Source organism: Phalangium opilio, unplaced genomic scaffold, assembly GCF_054372755.1.
Source record: "Phalangium opilio isolate 3A_F unplaced genomic scaffold, DU_Popi_V2 ptg000056l_1, whole genome shotgun sequence".
In the NCBI taxonomy this organism is placed as follows: domain Eukaryota; kingdom Metazoa; phylum Arthropoda; class Arachnida; order Opiliones; family Phalangiidae; genus Phalangium; species Phalangium opilio.
The window spans coordinates 2,595,176-2,615,423 of record NW_028324175.1 but is presented as its reverse complement, the minus strand read 5'-3'; the positions used below and the strand labels follow the sequence as shown (position 1 = coordinate 2,615,423).

At 47.5% G+C, this 20,248-nt stretch overlaps 6 non-coding genes across 6 annotated transcripts; 5 read left to right on the top strand and 1 right to left on the bottom strand.

The window, feature by feature from the left end:
• The first annotated feature begins 153 nt into the window (after positions 1–153).
• On the top strand, positions 154–226 carry TRNAI-GAU (transfer RNA isoleucine (anticodon GAU)). Its single transcript has one exon. It is a non-coding gene; the product is annotated as a tRNA-Ile (tRNA).
• Positions 227–2,504: 2,278 nt separating this feature from the next.
• On the top strand, positions 2,505–2,577 carry TRNAI-GAU (transfer RNA isoleucine (anticodon GAU)). The gene has a single exon. It is a non-coding gene; the product is annotated as a tRNA-Ile (tRNA).
• Positions 2,578–3,679: 1,102 nt separating this feature from the next.
• TRNAI-GAU (transfer RNA isoleucine (anticodon GAU)) lies at positions 3,680–3,752 on the top strand. The gene has a single exon. It is a non-coding gene; the product is annotated as a tRNA-Ile (tRNA).
• A 4,777-nt stretch (positions 3,753–8,529) lies between these two features.
• On the bottom strand, positions 8,530–8,602 carry TRNAD-GUC (transfer RNA aspartic acid (anticodon GUC)). Its single transcript has one exon. It is a non-coding gene; the product is annotated as a tRNA-Asp (tRNA).
• Positions 8,603–14,775: 6,173 nt separating this feature from the next.
• Positions 14,776–14,848, top strand: TRNAY-GUA (transfer RNA tyrosine (anticodon GUA)). Its single transcript has one exon. It is a non-coding gene; the product is annotated as a tRNA-Tyr (tRNA).
• Positions 14,849–19,916: 5,068 nt separating this feature from the next.
• On the top strand, positions 19,917–19,989 carry TRNAY-GUA (transfer RNA tyrosine (anticodon GUA)). Its single transcript has one exon. It is a non-coding gene; the product is annotated as a tRNA-Tyr (tRNA).
• Positions 19,990–20,248: the final 259 nt, after the last annotated feature.

Below are 20,248 nucleotides of genomic sequence, written 5' to 3'. Positions count from 1 at the left end.
TTTTGGGCTTCCGTGGCGCAATGGTTAGCGCCTTCGGCTGTTAACCAATAGGTTGGTGGTTCGAGCCCATCCGGGAGCGGTGTTGTGAGGTCTCAGATGTGACGTAGAAAGTCAAGGTTTTTAAACAATACCTGACGAGCATTTAACTTTTGGGCTTCCGTGGCGCAGTGGTTAGCGCGTTCGGCTGATAACCAATAGGTTGGTGGTTCGACCCCTTCCGGGAGCGGTGTTTTGAGGTCTCAGATTTGACGTAAAAAGTCAAGGTTTTTACACAATACCTGACGAGCATTTAACTTTTGGGCTTCCGTGGCGCAATGGTTAGCGCGTTCGGCTGTTAACCAATAGGTTGGTGGTTCGAGCCCACCCGGGAGCGGTGTTGTGAGGTCTCAGATGTGACGTAAAAAGTCAAGGTTTTTACACAATACCTGACGAGCATTTAACTTTTGGGCTTCCGTGGCGCTATGTTTAGCGCGTTCGGCTGTTAACCAATAGGTTGGTGGTTCGAGCCCATCCGGGAGCGGTGTTGTGAGGTCTCAGATGTGACGTAAAAAGTCAAGGTTTTTACACAATACCTGACGAGCATTTAATTTTTGGGCTTCCGTGGCACAATGGTTACCGCGTTCAGCTGTTAATCGAAAGGTTGGTGGTTCGAGCCCACCCGGGAGAGGTGTTGTGGGGTCTCAAATGTAACGTAGAAAGCCAAAGTTTTTCCACAATACCTGACAACAATTTAATTTCTGAGCTTCCGTGGCTCAATGGTTAGCGCGTTCGGCTGTTAACCAATAGGTTGGTGGTTCGAGCCCATCCGGGAGCGGTGTTGTGAGGTCTAAGATGTGACGTAAAAAGTCAAGGTTTTTACACAATACCTGACGAGCATTTAACTTTTGGGCTTCCGTGGCGCAATGGTTAGCGCGTTCGGCTTTTAACCAATAGGTTGGTGGTTCGAGCCCATCCGGGAGCGGTGTTGTGAGGTCTCAGATGTGACGTAAAAAGTCAAGTTTTTTGCACAACACCTGACGAGCATTTAGATTTTGGGCTTCCGTGGCGCAATGGTTAGCGCGTTCGGCTGTTAACCAATAGGTTGGTGGTTCGAGCCCACCCGGGAGCGGTGTTGTGTGATCTCAAATGTAACGTAGAAAGCCAAAGTTTTACCTCAATACCTGACGAGCATTTATTTTTTGGGCTTCCGTGGCGCAATGGTTAGCGCGTTCAGCTGTTAACCAATAGGTTGGTGGTTCGAGCCCACCCGGGAGCGGTGTTGTGGGATCTCAAATGTAACGTAGAAAGCCAAAGTTTTTGCACAATAAATGACGACCATTTAATTTTTGGGCTTCCGTGGCGCAGTGGTTAGCGCGTTCGGCTGTTAACCAATAGGTTGGTGGTTCGACCCCTTCCGGGAGCGTTGTTTTGAGGTCTCAGATTTGACGTAAAAAGTCAAGGTTTTTACACAATACCTGACGAGCATTTAACTTTTGGGCTTCCGTGGCGCAATGGTTAGCGCGTTCGGCTGTTAACCAATAGGTTGGTGGTTCGAGCCCATCCGGGAGCGGTGTTGTGAGGTCTCAGATGTGACGTAAAAAGTCAAGGTTTTTACACAATACCTGACGAGCATTTAACTTTTGGGCTTCCGTGGCGCTATGTTTAGCGCGTTCGGCTGTTAACCAATAGGTTGGTGGTTCGAGCCCATCCGGGAGCGGTGTTGTGAGGTCTCAGATGTGACGTAAAAAGTCAAGGTTTTTACACAATACCTGACGAGCATTTAGTTTTTGGGCTCCCGTGGCGCAATGGTTAGCGCGTTCAGCTGTTAATCGAAAGGTTGGTGGTTCGAGCCCACCCGGGAAGGGTGTTGTGGGGTCTCAAATGTAACGTAGAAAGCCAAAGTTTTTCCACAATACCTGACGACCATTTAATTTTTGGGCTTCCGTGGCGCAATGGTTAGCACGTTCGGCTGTTAACCAATAGGTTGGTGGTTCGAGCCCATCCGGGAGCCGGGTTGTGAGGTCTCAGATGTGACGTAAAAAGTCAAGGTTTTCCACAATACCTGACAACCATTTAATTTCGGAGCTTCCGTGGCTCAAGGGTTAGCGCGTTCGGCTGTTAACCAATAGGTTGGTGGTTCGAGCCCACCCGGGAGCGGTGTTGTGGTATCTGAAATGTAACGTAGAAAGCCAAAGTTTTTGCACAATAAATGACGACCATTTAATTTTTGGGCTTCCGTGGCGCAATGGTTAGCGCGTTCGGCTGTTAACCAATAGGTTGGTGGTTCGACCCCATCCGGGAGCGGTGCTGTGAGGTCTCAGATGTGACGTAAAAAGTCAAGGTTTTTACCTAATACCTGACGAGCATTTAACTTTTGGGCTTCCGTGGCGCAATGGTTAGCGCCTTCGGCTGTTAACCAATAGGTTGGTGGTTCGAGCCCATCCGGGAGCGGTGTTGTGAGGTCTCAGATGTGACGTAGAAAGTCAAGGTTTTTAAACAATACCTGACGAGCATTTAACTTTTGGGCTTCCGTGGCGCAGTGGTTAGCGCGTTCGGCTGATAACCAATAGGTTGGTGGTTCGACCCCTTCCGGGAGCGGTGTTTTGAGGTCTCAGATTTGACGTAAAAAGTCAAGGTTTTTACACAATACCTGACGAGCATTTAACTTTTGGGCTTCCGTGGCGCAATGGTTAGCGCGTTCGGCTGTTAACCAATAGGTTGGTGGTTCGAGCCCATCCGGGAGCGGTGTTGTGAGGTCTCAGATGTGACGTAAAAAGTCAAGGTTTTTACACAATACCTGACGAGCATTTAACTTTTGGGCTTCCGTGGCGCTATGTTTAGCGCGTTCGGCTGTTAACCAATAGGTTGGTGGTTCGAGCCCATCCGGGAGCGGTGTTGTGAGGTCTCAGATGTGACGTAAAAAGTCAAGGTTTTTACACAATACCTGACGAGCATTTAGTTTTTGGGCTCCCGTGGCGCAATGGTTAGCGCGTTCAGCTGTTAATCGAAAGGTTGGTGGTTCGAGCCCACCCGGGAAGGGTGTTGTGGGGTCTCAAATGTAACGTAGAAAGCCAAAGTTTTTCCACAATACCTGACGACCATTTAATTTTTGGGCTTCCGTGGCGCAATGGTTAGCACGTTCGGCTGTTAACCAATAGGTTGGTGGTTCGAGCCCATCCGGGAGCCGGGTTGTGAGGTCTCAGATGTGACGTAAAAAGTCAAGGTTTTCCACAATACCTGACAACCATTTAATTTCGGAGCTTCCGTGGCTCAAGGGTTAGCGCGTTCGGCTGTTAACCAATAGGTTGGTGGTTCGAGCCCACCCGGGAGCGGTGTTGTGGTATCTGAAATGTAACGTAGAAAGCCAAAGTTTTTGCACAATAAATGACGACCATTTAATTTTTGGGCTTCCGTGGCGCAATGGTTAGCGCGTTCGGCTGTTAACCAATAGGTTGGTGGTTCGACCCCATCCGGGAGCGGTGTTGTGAGGTCTCAGATGTGACGTAAAAAGTCAAGGTTTTTACCTAATACCTGACGAGCATTTAACTTTTGGGCTTCCGTGGCGCAATGGTTAGCGCCTTCGGCTGTTAACCAATAGGTTGGTGGTTCGAGCCCATCCGGGAGCGGTGTTGTGAGGTCTCAGATGTGACGTAGAAAGTCAAGGTTTTTAAACAATACCTGACGAGCATTTAACTTTTGGGCTTCCGTGGCGCAGTGGTTAGCGCGTTCGGCTGATAACCAATAGGTTGGTGGTTCGACCCCTTCCGGGAGCGGTGTTTTGAGGTCTCAGATTTGACGTAAAAAGTCAAGGTTTTTACACAATACCTGACGAGCATTTAACTTTTGGGCTTCCGTGGCGCAATGGTTAGCGCGTTCGGCTGTTAACCAATAGGTTGGTGGTTCGAGCCCATCCGGGAGCGGTGTTGTGAGGTCTCAGATGTGACGTAAAAAGTCAAGGTTTTTACACAATACCTGACGAGCATTTAACTTTTGGGCTTCCGTGGCGCTATGTTTAGCGCGTTCGGCTGTTAACCAATAGGTTGGTGGTTCGAGCCCATCCGGGAGCGGTGTTGTGAGGTCTCAGATGTGACGTAAAAAGTCAAGGTTTTTACACAATACCTGACGAGCATTTAGTTTTTGGGCTCCCGTGGCGCAATGGTTAGCGCGTTCAGCTGTTAATCGAAAGGTTGGTGGTTCGAGCCCACCCGGGAAGGGTGTTGTGGGGTCTCAAAAGTAACGTAGAAAGCCAAAGTTTTTCCACAATACCTGACGACCATTTAATTTTTGGGCTTCCGTGGCGCAATGGTTAGCACGTTCGGCTGTTAACCAATAGGTTGGTGGTTCGACCCCATCCGGGAGCGGTGTTGTGAGGTCTCAGATGTGACGTAAAAAGTCAAGGTTTTTACATAATACCTGACGAGCATTTAACTTTTGGGCTTCCGTGGCGCAATGGTTAGCGCCTTCGGCTGTTAACCAATAGGTTGGTGGTTCGAGCCCATCCGGGAGCGGTGTTGTGAGGTCTCAGATGTGACGTAGAAAGTCAAGGTTTTTACACAATACCTGACGAGCATTTAACTTTTGGGCTTCCGTGGCGCAATGGTTAGCGCGTTCGGCTGTTAACCAATAGGTTGGTGGTTCGAGCCCACCCGAGAGCGGTGTTGTGGGATCTGAAATGTAACGTAGAAAGCCAAAGTGTTTGCACAATAGATGACGACCATTTAATTTTTGGGCTTCCGTGGCGCAATGGTTAGCGCGTTCGGCTGTTAACCAATAGGTTGGTCGTTCGACCCCATCCGGGAGCGGTGTTGTGAGGTCTCAGATGTGACGTAAAAAGTCAAGGTTTTTACATAATACCTGACGAGCATTTAACTTTTGGGCTTCCGTGGCGCCATGGTTAGCGCGTTCGGCTGTTAACCAATAGGTTGGTGGTTCGAGCCCATCCGGGAGCGGTGTTGTGAGGTCTCAGATGTGACGTAAAAAGTCAAGGTTTTCCACAATACCTGACAACCATTTAATTTCTGAGCTTCCGTGACTCAATGGTTAGCGCGTTCGGCTGTTAACCAATAGGTTGGTGGTTCGACCCCATCCCGGAGCGGTGTTGTGAGGTCTCAGATGTTACGTAAAATGTCAGAGTTTTTCCACAATACCTGACGAACATTTAATTTTTGGGCTTCCGTGGCGCAATAATTAGCGCGTCCAGCTGTTAATCGAAAGGTTGGTGGTTCGAGCCCACCCGGGAGCGGTGTTGTGTGATCTCAAATGTAACGTAGAAAGCCAAAGTTTTTCCACAATACCTGACTACCATTTAATTTTTGGGCTTCCATGGCGCAATGGTTAGCGCGTTCGGCTGTTAACCGAAAGGATGGTGGTTCGAGCCCACCTGGGAGAGGTGTTGTAGGGTCTCAGATGTAACGTAAAAAGTCATAACTTATTGTTGTGTGTTTGTACGACTACACAGGAGTTGATACTTTAAAACTATGGTTTTATTTACAATGATTTATACATGATCGAGGTCCGAGATAGACTGAATTTTTAACACAGAGAGGGGGCCTTTTTATACACGAGAGATTAGATAAATAATAGACATTAAGCTAATATGGGGCTGTTCATAAACTGGCCTACTAATAATACAAAGCATAATGTCACATCCCCTTTTTTTATACAAATAAGAATGCGTTTTATAAATTTAACTTAGTCGATGGCTTTGAGATTCTTCCGGATCGTGTTACTGTCCCTTTGTCGTCTTTTGGCAATTTGCTTCTTGTCTTTCTCTTATTCGTACTTTCCGGTGACCTCGTGGTATTGGACTCAGATGGATCAGCTCGCAAGTTCTCTCTGTCGGTATCTTGAATGTTTTCAGCATTGCATGGATGATTGTCGTGGGCTGGCTCAGAGACAGGTTCCTCTCGATCAATGATGTTTGGTGGATCTATGACGTCCTCTGGGCCAATACTTGATTCCGGAGTGAAAGACTTGATTCCGTGATTTTGATGACTGTCCGGTAGGGGAACTAGATGGAACCGGTTTCTTCGAATCCTTCCTTTAGACGTCTCGATTATATATGATCGGGGCTCCTCTGCTTTCTCGACAACGGTTCCTTCTTTGCGTAAATCGGTTATCCATACCCTTTTCCCAAGATCTAATTTGTGTAGCTCTCTGACTCTATGGCGTTGGTCGTAATTTCGTTTGAGTTTTTTTCTGCGTTAGTGATGTTTCTTTGATACGTTCTGCTGATAAGATCGTCGGGACAAGCATGTTTGACGGTAATGGGAGCGTTGTTCGGAGATGGCGACTCATAAGCATTTGTGCTGGACTGAAACCATTGGACGTCGGTGTAGATCGGTACGCCAAGAGTGCCAAAGGGATGTTGTCAGATTTCTTTAAAATGGATTTCGCTTCTTTACTGCTGCTTCTGCGAACCCATTACTTTGAGGATATCTTGGGCTGCTCGTGATAGATCGAAATCCATATTTCTTGGAGAATGCGATGAATTCCAAGGTTCTTGTCGCTGATAAATTAGTGCCATTATCGCTGCGGACCACCTCTGGAATTCCGTGTCGTGCAAATATATCTTCGATGAGCTCGATGACAGTTTTTGTAGTTTGATCTTTCATTCGAGCCAATTCCAGATATTTTGAGTAGTAGTCCATCATGACCAGGTACCATTTTCCCCCATGATGTAGCATATCTATGGCAACTGCTTGCCATGGTCGTTCGGGTAAGCTTGTTGGCTTTAAGGGCTCATGAAAGTTGACTGATTCTTTGAGTCATCGTTCGCATCTTTTCACCTTATCTTCGATTTCCCGTGAAATTCCAGGCCACCAGACGGATTGTTTGGCTCTTTCTCGACATTTGACGATTCCCATGTGACCTTGATGAATTCGATCCATTATTTCTGGACGCATGGAACTTGGAATGAGAAGTCTGCTGCCTTTCATGATGATTCCGTCTTGGATGGTGATTTCATGCCTGTAGCTGAAGTAGTCATTACAACTACTGTGTACGCGTTTTTTCTCCGGCCATCCATGTTCGAGGTAACGTTGTAATGTTCTGCATGTAGCATCTTCCTGTTGTTTATGAAGAATTTCCGCAAGCTTTGGATCTGTAGTGGGTAGGTTCATCATTACTAACTGTACGTGAGCAGAAATTTCTTGTTGTAGCTCGTTGTCGTCAACGTCTATCAACGGAGCTCTAGACAATGTATCAGCGGCAACTAAGGATTTTCCAGGCACGTAGGAGACCTTGTACGAGTATCGCATCATGCGTAGACGTAGCCTTTGCAGTCTCGGAGATAAATCGTCCAGTTGTTTCGAATGCAATATGGAAACAAGGGGCTGATGATCAGTTTCTAGCTTTATTGTTATACCCGTTATGAAATCCTCAAATCGCTGGCATGCCCACGTTAATGCATACGCCTCCTTCTCGATCTGCGCATAGCGTTGTACTGTCGAGGATAACGTCTTCGAGGCATAGGCAATGACTTTGTAAGTTCCATTGGCTTGTTCTTGTCGAAGTATTGCTCCAATCCCATAGCTTGACGCATCGGCGGATACTACTGTTGGCTTCCTCAGATCGAACTTACCCAAAACAGGCTTGCTTGTGAGCGTCGTCTTGAGGTATTTGAAGGCCATTTCTTGACTTGGGCCCCAAATCCAGCTGTTCTTGGTGCTCAATAGACTACTTAGTGGTTTAAGCTGCTCGGCCATTCGGGGAATGAACTTTCCAAGATAATTTACCATTCCTAATAGACGACGTAGCTCTGCGACATCAGATGGTGATTTCATCTCGACTATGGCTCGAACCTTCTCCTCGTCTGGACTGATCCCGGCACTGTCTATTACGTGCCCCAAAAACTTGATCCTTTTGACTCCAAAGAGGCATTTCCTTTCATTGAGCGTGACTCCTTGGTCTTTCAATCTTTCGAGAACTTCCTTTAGGTTTTCATCATGTTCGGCCATGTCCTTGCCCCATACTAGAATGTCGTCCTGATGACAAACTGTGTTCTTGACGCCTTCAATATACGAAGACATTTGGCTTTGGTAGTGCTCGGATGCAGATGTTAAACCAAAGGGCAGGCAATTGCAGCAATATCTTCCAAATGGCGTCATGAAAGTCGTTAGTAATATGGAGTCCGGATGTAGCGGTATCTGCCAATAACCGGAATTACAATCAAGTTTTGAGAAAATCTCGGCTCCAGCCAGTCGTCCAAGCGTATGGTCTACAGCCGGTATCTGGTACCGTTCACGCTGTACGTAGTTATTCAGTTGCGTATAATCCACGCATATCCTTAATTCGCCAGAATCCTTTCTCACGACCACCATGGGAGCGCACCAGTCTGTGGGGTCCTCGACTCTCCGGATTACTCCCAAGTCCACCATTCGTTTCAATTCAGCTTCGCAACACCTCTCCCGGGTGGGCTCGAACCACCAACCTTTCGATTAACAGCTGAACGCGCTAACCATTGCGCCACGGAAGCCCAAAAATTAAATTTTCGTCAGGTATTGAGGTAAAACTATGACTTTTTACTTCACATCCGAGACCTCACAACACCGCTCCCGGATGGGATCGAACCACCGACCTTTCGATTGACAGCCGAACGCGCTAACCATTGAGCCACGGAAGCTCAGAAATTAAATGGTTGTCACGTATTGTGGAAAAGTTTTGCCTTTTTACGCTACATCTGAGACCCCACAACACCTCTTCCGGGTGGGCTCGAACCACCAACCTTTCGATTAACAGCTGAACGCGCTAACCATTGCGCCACGGAAGCCCAAAAATTAAATGTTCGTCAGGTATTGTGGAAAAACTCTGACATTTTACGTTACATCTGAGACATCACAACACCGCTCCCGGATGGGCTAGAACCTCCAACCTATAGGTTAACAGCCGAACGCGCTAACCATTGAGCCACGGAAGCTCAGAAATTAAATGGTTGTCAGGTATTGATGAAAAGTTACGACTTTTCAAGCTACATCTGAGACCCCACAAAACCTCTCTCGTTTGGGCTCGAACCACCAACCTTTCGGTTAACAGCTGAACGCGCTGACCATTGCGCCACTGAAGCCCAAAAATTAAATGTTCGTCAGGTATTGTGGAAAAACTCCGACATTTTACGTTACATCTGAGACGTCACAACACTTCTCTCGGATGGGCTCGAACCACCAACCTATTGGTTAATAGCCGAACGCGCTAACCATTGCGCCACTGAAGCCCAAAAATTAAATTTTCGTCAGGTATTGAGGTAAAACTTTGACTTTTTACTTCACATCTGAGGCCTCACAACACCGCTCCCGGATGGGCTCGAACCACCAACCTTTCGGTTAACAGCCGAACGCGCTAACCATTGCGCCACGGACGCACAAAAAAAATGGTCGTCAGGTATTGCGGAAAAACTTTGGCTATTTACGTTACATTTGAGATCCAAAAACACCGCTCCCGGGTGGGCTCGAAGCACCAAGCTATTGGTTAACAGCCGAACGCGCTAACCATTGAGCCACGAAAGATCAGAAAATAAATGGTTATCACGTATTATGGAAAAAGTTTGACTTTTCACGCTTCATCTGAGACCTCACAACACCTCTCCCGGGTGGGGTCGAATACCAACCTTTCGATTAACAGCTGAACGCGCTAACCATTGCGCCACGGAAGCCCAAAAATTAAATGCTCGTCAGGTATTGTGGAAAAACTCTGACATTTTACGTTACATCTGAGACGTCACAACACCGCTCCCGGGAGGGCTCGAACCACCAACCTTTCGGTTAACAGCTGAACGCGCTGACCATTGCGCCACTGAAGCCCAAAAATTAAATTTTCGTCAGGTATTGAGGTAAAACCTTGTCTTTTTACTTCACATCTGAGACCTCACAACACCGCTCCCGGATGGGCTCGAACCACCAACCTTTCGGTTAACAGCCGAACGCGCTAACCATTCGCCACGGACGCCCAAAAATTAAATGGTCGTCAGGTATTGTGGAAAAACTTTGGCTATTTACGTTACATTTGAGATCCAAAAACACCGCTCCCGGGTGGGCTCGAACCACCAACCTATTGGTTAACAGCCGAACGCGCTAACCATTGAGCCACGGAAGATCAGAAATTAAATGGTTGTCACGTATTGTGGAAAAGTTTTGACTTTTAACGCTACATCTGAGACCCCACAACACCTCTTCCGGGTGGGCTCGAACCACCAACCTTTCGATTAAGTGCTCGACGCGCTAATTATTGCGCCACGGAAGGCCAAAAATTAAATGTTCGTCAGGTATTGTGGAAAAACTCTGACATTTTACGTAACATCTGAGACGTCACAACACCGCTCCCGGATGGGCTCGAACCACCAACCTTTCGGTTAACAGCCGAACGCGCTAGCCATTGCGCCACGGACGCCCAAAAATTAAATGGTTGTCAGGTTTTGTTGAAAAGTTACGACTTTTCACGCTACATCTGAGACCCCACAAAACCTCTCTTTTGGGCTCGAACCACCAACCTTTCGGTTAACAGCTGAACGCGCTAACCATTGCGCCACGGAAGCCCAAAAATTAAATGGTCGTCAGGTATTGTGGAAAAACTTTGGCCATTTACGTTACATTTGAGATCCAAAAACACCGCTCCCGGAAGGGGTCGAACCACCAACCTATTGGTTAACAGCCGAACGCGCTAACCATTGAGCCACGAAAGATCAGAAAATAAATGGTTATCACGTATTATGGAAAAAGTTTGACTTTTCACGCTACATCTGAGACCTCACAACACCTCTCCCGGGTGGGCTCGAACCACCAACCTTTCGATTAACAGCTGAACGCGCTAACCATTGCGCCACGGAAGCCCAAAAAATAAATGCTCGTCAGGTATTGAGGTAAAACTTTGACTTTTTACTTCACATCCGAGACCTCACAACACCGCTCCCGGATGGGCTCGAACCACCAACCTTTCGATTAACAGCCGAACGCGCTAACCATTGAGCCACGGAAGCTCAGAAATTAAATGGTTGTCACGTATTGTGGAAAAGTTTTGGCTTTTTACGCTACATCTGAGACCCCACATCACCTCTTCCGGGTGGGCTCGAACCACCAACCTTTCGATTAACAGCTGAACGCGCACAATACCTGACGACCATTTAATTTTTGGGCTTCCGTGGCGCAATGGTTAGCGCGTTCAGCTGTTAACCGAAAGGTTGGTGGTTCGAGCCCAAACGAGAGAGGATTTGTGGGGTCTCAGAAGTAGCGTGAAAAGTCGTAACTTTTCAACAATACCTGACAACCATTTAATTATTGGGCGTCCGTGGCGCAATGGTTAGCGCGTTCGGCTGTTAACCAATAGGTTGGTGGTTCGAGCCCATCCGGGAGCGGTGTTGTGAGGTCTTAGATGTGACGTAAAAAGTCAAGGTTTTTACACAATATCTGACGAGCATCTAATTTTTGGGCTTCCGTGGCGCAATGGTTAGCGCGTTCAGCTGTTAACCAATAGGTTGGTGGTTCGAGCCCACCCGGGAGCGGTGTTGTGTGATCTCAAATGTAACGTAGAAAGCCAAAGTTTTTCCACAATACCTGACGACCATTTAATTTTTGGGCTTCCGTGGCGCAATGGTTAGCGCGTTCGGCTGTTAACCAATAGGTTGGTGGTTCGAGCCCATCCGGCAGCGGTGTTGTGAGGCCTCAGATGTGAAGTAAAAAGTCAAAGTTTTACCTCAATACCTGACGAAAATTTAATTTTTGGGCTTCAGTGGCGCAATGGTTAGCGCGTTCGGCTATTAACCAATAGGTTGGTGGTTCGAGCCCATCCGGGAGAAGTGTTGTGACGTCTCAGATGTAACGTAAAATGTCAGAGTTTTTCCACAATACCTGACGAACATTTAATTTTTGGGCTTCAGTGGCGCAATGGTCAGCGCGTTCAGCTGTTAACCGAAAGGTTGGTGGTTCGAGCCCAAACGAGAGAGGTTTTGTGGGGTCTCAGATGTAGCGTGAAAAGTCGTAACTTTTCAACAATACCTGACAACCATTTAATTTTTGGGCGTCCGTGGCGCAATGGCTAGCGCATTCGGCTGTTAACCGAAAGGTTGGTGGTTCGAGCCCTCCCGGGAACGGTGTTGTGACGTCTCAGATGTAACGTAAAATGTCAGAGTTTTTCCAAAACACCTGACGAACATTTAACTTTTGGGCTTCCGCGGCGCAATGGTTAGCGCGTTCAGCTGTTAATCGAAAGGTTGGTGGTTCGAGCCCGCCCGGAAGAGGTATTGTGTGGTCTCAGATGTAGCGTAAAAAGTCAAAACTTTTCCATAATACGTGATAACCATTTATTTTCTGAGCTTCCGTGGCTCAATTGTTAGCGCGTTCGGCTGTTAACCAATAGGTTGGTGGTTCGAGCCCACCCGGGAGCGGTGTTTTGGGATCTCAAATGTAACGTAAATAGCCAAAGTTTTTCCACAATACCTGACGACCATTTAATTTTTGGGCCTCAGTGGCGCAATGGTTAGCGCGTTTAGCTGTTAACCGAAAGGTTGGTGGTTCGAGCCCAAACGAGAGAGGATTTGTGGGGTCTCAGAAGTAGCGTGAAAAGTAACTTTTCAACAATACCTGACAACCATTTAATTATTGGGCGTCCGTGGCGCAATGGTTAGCGCGTTCGGCTGTTAACCAATAGGTTGGTGGTTCGAGCCCATCCGGGAGCGGTGTTGTGAGGTCTTGGATGTGACGTAAAAAGTCAAGGTTTTTACACAATATCTGACGAGCATCTAATTTTTGGGCTTCCGTGGCTCAATGGTTATCGCGTTCGGCTGTTAATCGAAAGGTTGGTGGTTCGAGCCCATCCGGGAGCGGTGTTGTGAGGTCTCAGATGTAGCGTGAAAAGTCAAACTTTTTCCATAATACGTGATAACCATTTATTTTCAGAGCTTCCGTGGCTCAATGGTTAGCGCGTTCGGCTGTTAACCAATAGGTTGGTGGTTCGAGCCCACCCGGGAGCGGTGTTTTGGGATCTCAAATGTAACGTAAATAGCCAAAGTTTTTCCACAATAGCTGACGACCATTTAATTTTTGGGCCTCAGTGGCGCAATGGTTAGCGCGTTCAGCTGTTAACCGAAAGGTTGGTGGTTCGAGCCCACCCGGGAGAGGTGTTGTGGGGTCTCAAATGTAACGTAGAAAGCCAAAGTCTTTCCACAATACCTGACAACCGTTTAATTTCTGAGCTTCCGTGGCTCAATGGTTAGCGCGTTCAGCTGTTAAGCAATAGGTTGGTGGTTCGAGCCCAAACGAGAGAGGATTTGTGGGGTCTCAGAAGTAGCGTGAAAAGTCGTAACTTTTCAACAATACCTGACAACCATTTAATTATTGGGCGTCCGTGGCGCAATGGTTAGCGCGTTCGGCTGTTAACCAATAGGTTGGTGGTTCGAGCCCATCCGGGAGCGGTGTTGTGAGGTCTTAGATGTGACGTAAAAAGTCAAGGTTTTTACACAATATCTGACGAGCATCTAATTTTTGGGCTTCAGTGGCACAATGGTTAGCGCGTTCAGCTGTTAATCGAAAGGTTGGTGGTTCGAGCCCACCCGGGAGAGGTGTTGTGGGGTCTCAAATGTAACGTAGAAAGCCAAAGTTTTTCCACAATACCTGACAACCGTTTAATTTCTGAGCTTCCGTGGCTCAATGGTTAGCGCGTTCAGCTGTTAACCAATAGGTTGGTGGTTCGAGCCCACCCGATAGCGGTGTTGTGTGATCTCAAATGTAACGTAGAAAGCCAAAGTTTTTCCACAATACCTGACGACCATTTAATTTTTGGGCTTCCGTGGCGCAATGGTTGGCGCGTTCGGCTGTTAACCGAAAGGTTGGTGGTTCGAGCCCATCCGGCAACGGTGTTGTGAGGCCTCAGATGTGAAGTAAAAAGTCAAAGTTTTACCTCAATACCTGACGAAAATTTAATTTTTGGGCTTCAGTGGCGCAATGGTTAGCGCGTTCGGCTGTTAACCAATAGGTTGGTGGTTCGAGCCCACCCGGGAGCGGTGTTTTGGGATCTCAAATGTAACGTAAATAGCCAAAGTTTTTCCACAATACCTGACGACCATTTAATTTTTGGGCCTCAGTGGCGCAATGGTTAGCGCGTTCAGCTGTTAACCGAAAGGTTGGTGGTTCGAGCCCACCCGGGATGGGTGTTGTGGGGTCTCAAATGTAACGTAGAAAGCCAAAGTCTTTCCACAATACCTGACAACCGTTTAATTTCTGAGCTTCCGTGGCTCAATGGTTAGCGCGTTCAGCTGTTAAGCAATAGGTTGGTGGTTCGAGCCCAAACGAGAGAGGATTTGTGGGGTCTCAGAAGTAGCGTGAAAAGTCGTAACTTTTCAACAATACCTGACAACCATTTAATTATTGGGCGTCCGTGGCGCAATGGTTAGCGCGTTCGGCTGTTAACCAATAGGTTGGTGGTTCGAGCCCATCCGGGAGCGGTGTTGTGAGGTCTTAGATGTGACGTAAAAAGTCAAGGTTTTTACACAATATCTGACGAGCATCTAATTTTTGGGCTTCCGTGGCGCAATGGTTAGCGCGTTCAGCTGTTAATCGAAAGGTTGGTGGTTCGAGCCCACCCGGGAGAGGTGTTGTGGGGTCTCAAATGTAACGTAGAAAGCCAAAGTTTTTCCACAATTCCTGACAACCGTTTAATTTCTGAGCTTCCGTGGCTCAATGGTTAGCGCGTTCAGCTGTTAACCAATAGGTTGGTGGTTCGAGCCCACCCGGGAGCGGTGTTGTGTGATCTCAAATGTAACGTAGAAAGCCAAAGTTTTTCCACAATACCTGACGACCATTTAATATTTGGGCTTCCGTGGCGCAATGGTTAGCGCGTTCGGCTGTAAACCAATAGGTTGGTGGTTCGAGCCCATCCGGCAGCGGTGTTGTGAGGCCTCAGATGTGAAGTAAAAAGTCAAAGTTTTACTTCAATACCTGACGAAAATTTAATTTTTGGGCTTCAGTGGCGCAATGGTTAGCGCGTTCGGCTATTAACCAATAGGTTGGTGGTTCGAGCCCATCCGGGAGAAGTGTTGTGACGTCTCAGATGTAACGTAAAATGTCAGAGTTTTTCCACAATACCTGACGAACATTTAATTTTTGGGCTTCAGTGGCGCAATGGTCAGCGCGTTCAGCTGTTAACCGAAAGGTTGGTGGTTCGAGCCCAAACGAGAGAGGTTTTGTGGGGTCTCAGATGTAGCGTGAAAAGTCGTAACTTTTCAAAATACCAGACAACCATTTAATTTATGAGCTTCCGTGGCTCAATGGTTAGCGCGTTCAGCTGTTAACCAGTAGGTTGGTGGTTCGAGCCCACCCGGTAGCGGTGTTGTGTGATCTCAAATGTAACGTAGAAAGCCAAAGTTTTTCCACAATACCTGACGACCATTTAATTTTTGGGCTTCCGTGGCGCAATGGTTAGCGCGTTCGGCTGTTAACCGAAAGGTTGGTGGTTCGAGCCCATCCGTCAGCGGTGTTGTGAGGCCTCAGATGTGAAGTAAAAAGTCAAAGTTTTACCTCAATACCTGACGAAAATTTAATTTTTGGGCTTCAGTGGCGCAATGGTTAGCGCGTTCGGCTATTAACCAATAGGTTGGTGGTTCGAGCCCATCCGGGAGAAGTGTTGTGACGTCTCAGATGTAACGTAGAAAGCCAAAGTTTTTCCACAATACCTGACGACCATTTAATTTTTGGGCTTCCGTGGCGCAATGGTTGGCGCGTTCGGCTGTTAACCGAAAGGTTGGTGGTTCGAGCCCATCCGGCAACGGTGTTGTGAGGCCTCAGATGTGAAGTAAAAAGTCAAAGTTTTACCTCAATACCTGACGAAAATTTAATTTTTGGGCTTCAGTGGCGCAATGGTTAGCGCGTTCGGCTGTTAACCAATAGGTTGGTGGTTCGAGCCCACCCGGGAGCGGTGTTTTGGGATCTCAAATGTAACGTAAATAGCCAAAGTTTTTCCACAATACCTGACGACCATTTAATTTTTGGGCCTCAGTGGCGCAATGGTTAGCGCGTTCAGCTGTTAACCGAAAGGTTGGTGGTTCGAGCCCACCCGGGATGGGTGTTGTGGGGTCTCAAATGTAACGTAGAAAGCCAAAGTCTTTCCACAATACCTGACAACCGTTTAATTTCTGAGCTTCCGTGGCTCAATGGTTAGCGCGTTCAGCTGTTAAGCAATAGGTTGGTGGTTCGAGCCCAAACGAGAGAGGATTTGTGGGGTCTCAGAAGTAGCGTGAAAAGTCGTAACTTTTCAACAATACCTGACAACCATTTAATTATTGGGCGTCCGTGGCGCAATGGTTAGCGCGTTCGGCTGTTAACCAATAGGTTGGTGGTTCGAGCCCATCCGGGAGCGGTGTTGTGAGGTCTTAGATGTGACGTAAAAAGTCAAGGTTTTTACACAATATCTGACGAGCATCTAATTTTTGGGCTTCCGTGGCGCAATGGTTAGCGCGTTCAGCTGTTAATCGAAAGGTTGGTGGTTCGAGCCCACCCGGGAGAGGTGTTGTGGGGTCTCAAATGTAACGTAGAAAGCCAAAGTTTTTCCACAATTCCTGACAACCGTTTAATTTCTGAGCTTCCGTGGCTCAATGGTTAGCGCGTTCAGCTGTTAACCAATAGGTTGGTGGTTCGAGCCCACCCGGGAGCGGTGTTGTGTGATCTCAAATGTAACGTAGAAAGCCAAAGTTTTTCCACAATACCTGACGACCATTTAATATTTGGGCTTCCGTGGCGCAATGGTTAGCGCGTTCGGCTGTTAACCAATAGGTTGGTGGTTCGAGCCCATCCGGCAGCGGTGTTGTGAGGCCTCAGATGTGAAGTAAAAAGTCAAAGTTTTACTTCAATACCTGACGAAAATTTAATTTTTGGGCTTCAGTGGCGCAATGGTTAGCGCGTTCGGCTATTAACCAATAGGTTGGTGGTTCGAGCCCATCCGGGAGAAGTGTTGTGACGTCTCAGATGTAACGTAAAATGTCAGAGTTTTTCCACAATACCTGACGAACATTTAATTTTTGGGCTTCAGTGGCGCAATGGTCAGCGCGTTCAGCTGTTAACCGAAAGGTTGGTGGTTCGAGCCCAAACGAGAGAGGTTTTGTGGGGTCTCAGATGTAGCGTGAAAAGTCGTAACTTTTCAACAATACCTGACAACCATTTAATTTTTGGGCGTCCGTGGCGCAATGGCTAGCGCATTCGGCTGTTAACCGAAAGGTTGGTGGTTCGAGCCCTCCCGGGAACGGTGTTGTGACGTCTCAGATGTAACGTAAAATGTCAGAGTTTTTCCAAAACACCTGACGAACATTTAACTTTTGGGCTTCCGCGGCGCAATGGTTAGCGCGTTCAGCTGTTAATCGAAAGGTTGGTGGTTCGAGCCCGCCCGGAAGAGGTATTGTGTGGTCTCAGATGTAGCGTAAAAAGTCAAAACTTTTCCATAATACGTGATAACCATTTATTTTCTGAGCTTCCGTGGCTCAATGGTTAGCGCGTTCGGCTGTTAACCAATAGGTTGGTGGTTCGAGCCCACCCGGGAGCGGTGTTTTGGGATCTCAAATGTAACGTAAATAGCCAAAGTTTTTCCACAATACCTGACGACCATTTAATTTTTGGGCCTCAGTGGCGCAATGGTTAGCGCGTTTAGCTGTTAACCGAAAGGTTGGTGGTTCGAGCCCAAACGAGAGAGGATTTGTGGGGTCTCAGAAGTAGCGTGAAAAGTAACTTTTCAACAATACCTGACAACCATTTAATTATTGGGCGTCCGTGGCGCAATGGTTAGCGCGTTCGGCTGTTAACCAATAGGTTGGTGGTTCGAGCCCATCCGGGAGCGGTGTTGTGAGGTCTTGGATGTGACGTAAAAAGTCAAGGTTTTTACACAATATCTGACGAGCATCTAATTTTTGGGCTTCCGTGGCTCAATGGTTAGCGCGTTCGGCTGTTAATCGAAAGGTTGGTGGTTCGAGCCCATCCGGGAGCGGTGTTGTGAGGTCTCAGATGTAGCGTGAAAAGTCAAACTTTTTCCATAATACGTGATAACCATTTATTTTCAGAGCTTCCGTGGCTCAATGGTTAGCGCGTTCGGCTGTTAACCAATAGGTTGGTGGTTCGAGCCCACCCGGGAGCGGTGTTTTGGGATCTCAAATGTAACGTAAATAGCCAAAGTTTTTCCACAATAGCTGACGACCATTTAATTTTTGGGCCTCAGTGGCGCAATGGTTAGCGCGTTCAGCTGTTAACCGAAAGGTTGGTGGTTCGAGCCCACCCGGGAGAGGTGTTGTGGGGTCTCAAATGTAACGTAGAAAGCCAAAGTCTTTCCACAATACCTGACAACCGTTTAATTTCTGAGCTTCCGTGGCTCAATGGTTAGCGCGTTCAGCTGTTAAGCAATAGGTTGGTGGTTCGAGCCCAAACGAGAGAGGATTTGTGGGGTCTCAGAAGTAGCGTGAAAAGTCGTAACTTTTCAACAATACCTGACAACCATTTAATTATTGGGCGTCCGTGGCGCAATGGTTAGCGCGTTCGGCTGTTAACCAATAGGTTGGTGGTTCGAGCCCATCCGGGAGCGGTGTTGTGAGGTCTTAGATGTGACGTAAAAAGTCAAGGTTTTTACACAATATCTGACGAGCATCTAATTTTTGGGCTTCAGTGGCACAATGGTTAGCGCGTTCAGCTGTTAATCGAAAGGTTGGTGGTTCGAGCCCACCCGGGAGAGGTGTTGTGGGGTCTCAAATGTAACGTAGAAAGCCAAAGTTTTTCCACAATACCTGACAACCGTTTAATTTCTGAGCTTCCGTGGCTCAATGGTTAGCGCGTTCAGCTGTTAACAAATAGGTTGGTGGTTCGAGCCCACCCGGGAGCGGTGTTGTGTGATCTCAAATGTAACGTAGAAAGCCAAAGTTTTTCCACAATACCTGACGACCATTTAATTTTTGGGCTTCCGTGGCGCAATGGTTGGCGCGTTCGGCTGTTAACCGAAAGGTTGGTGGTTCGAGCCCATCCGGCAACGGTGTTGTGAGGCCTCAGATGTGAAGTAAAAAGTCAAAGTTTTACCTCAATACCTGACGAAAATTTAATTTTTGGGCTTCAGTGGCGCAATGGTTAGCGCGTTCGGCTGTTAACCAATAGGTTGGTGGTTCGAGCCCACCCGGGAGCGGTGTTTTGGGATCTCAAATGTAACGTAAATAGCCAAAGTTTTTCCACAATACCTGACGACCATTTAATTTTTGGGCCTCAGTGGCGCAATGGTTAGCGCGTTCAGCTGTTAACCGAAAGGTTGGTGGTTCGAGCCCACCCGGGATGGGTGTTGTGGGGTCTCAAATGTAACGTAGAAAGCCAAAGTCTTTCCACAATACCTGACAACCGTTTAATTTCTGAGCTTCCGTGGCTAAATGGTTAGCGCGTTCAGCTGTTAAGCAATAGGTTGGTGGTTCGAGCCCAAACGAGAGAGGATTTGTGGGGTCTCAGAAGTAGCGTGAAAAGTCGTAACTTTTCAACAATACCTGACAACCATTTAATTATTGGGCGTCCGTGGCGCAATGGTTAGCGCGTTCGGCTGTTAACCAATAGGTTGGTGGTTCGAGCCCATCCGGGAGCGGTGTTGTGAGGTCTTAGATGTGACGTAAAAAGTCAAGGTTTTTACACAATATCTGACGAGCATCTAATTTTTGGGCTTCCGTGGCGCAATGGTTAGCGCGTTCAGCTGTTAATCGAAAGGTTGGTGGTTCGAGCCCACCCGGGAGAGGTGTTGTGGGGTCTCAAATGTAACGTAGAAAGCCAAAGTTTTTCCACAATTCCTGACAACCGTTTAATTTCTGAGCTTCCGTGGCTCAATGGTTAGCGCGTTCAGCTGTTAACCAATAGGTTGGTGGTTCGAGCCCACCCGGGAGCGGTGTTGTGTGATCTCAAATGTAACGTAGAAAGCCAAAGTTTTTCCACAATACCTGACGACCATTTAATATTTGGGCTTCCGTGGCGCAATGGTTAGCGCGTTCGGCTGTAAACCAATAGGTTGGTGGTTCGAGCCCATCCGGCAGCGGTGTTGTGAGGCCTCAGATGTGAAGTAAAAAGTCAAAGTTTTACTTCAATACCTGACGAAAATTTAATTTTTGGGCTTCAGTGGCGCAATGGTTAGCGCGTTCGGCTATTAACCAATAGGTTGGTGGTTCGAGCCCATCCGGGAGAAGTGTTGTGACGTCTCAGATGTAACGTAAAATGTCAGAGTTTTTCCACAATACCTGACGAACATTTAATTTTTGGGCTTCAGTGGCGCAATGGTCAGCGCGTTCAGCTGTTAA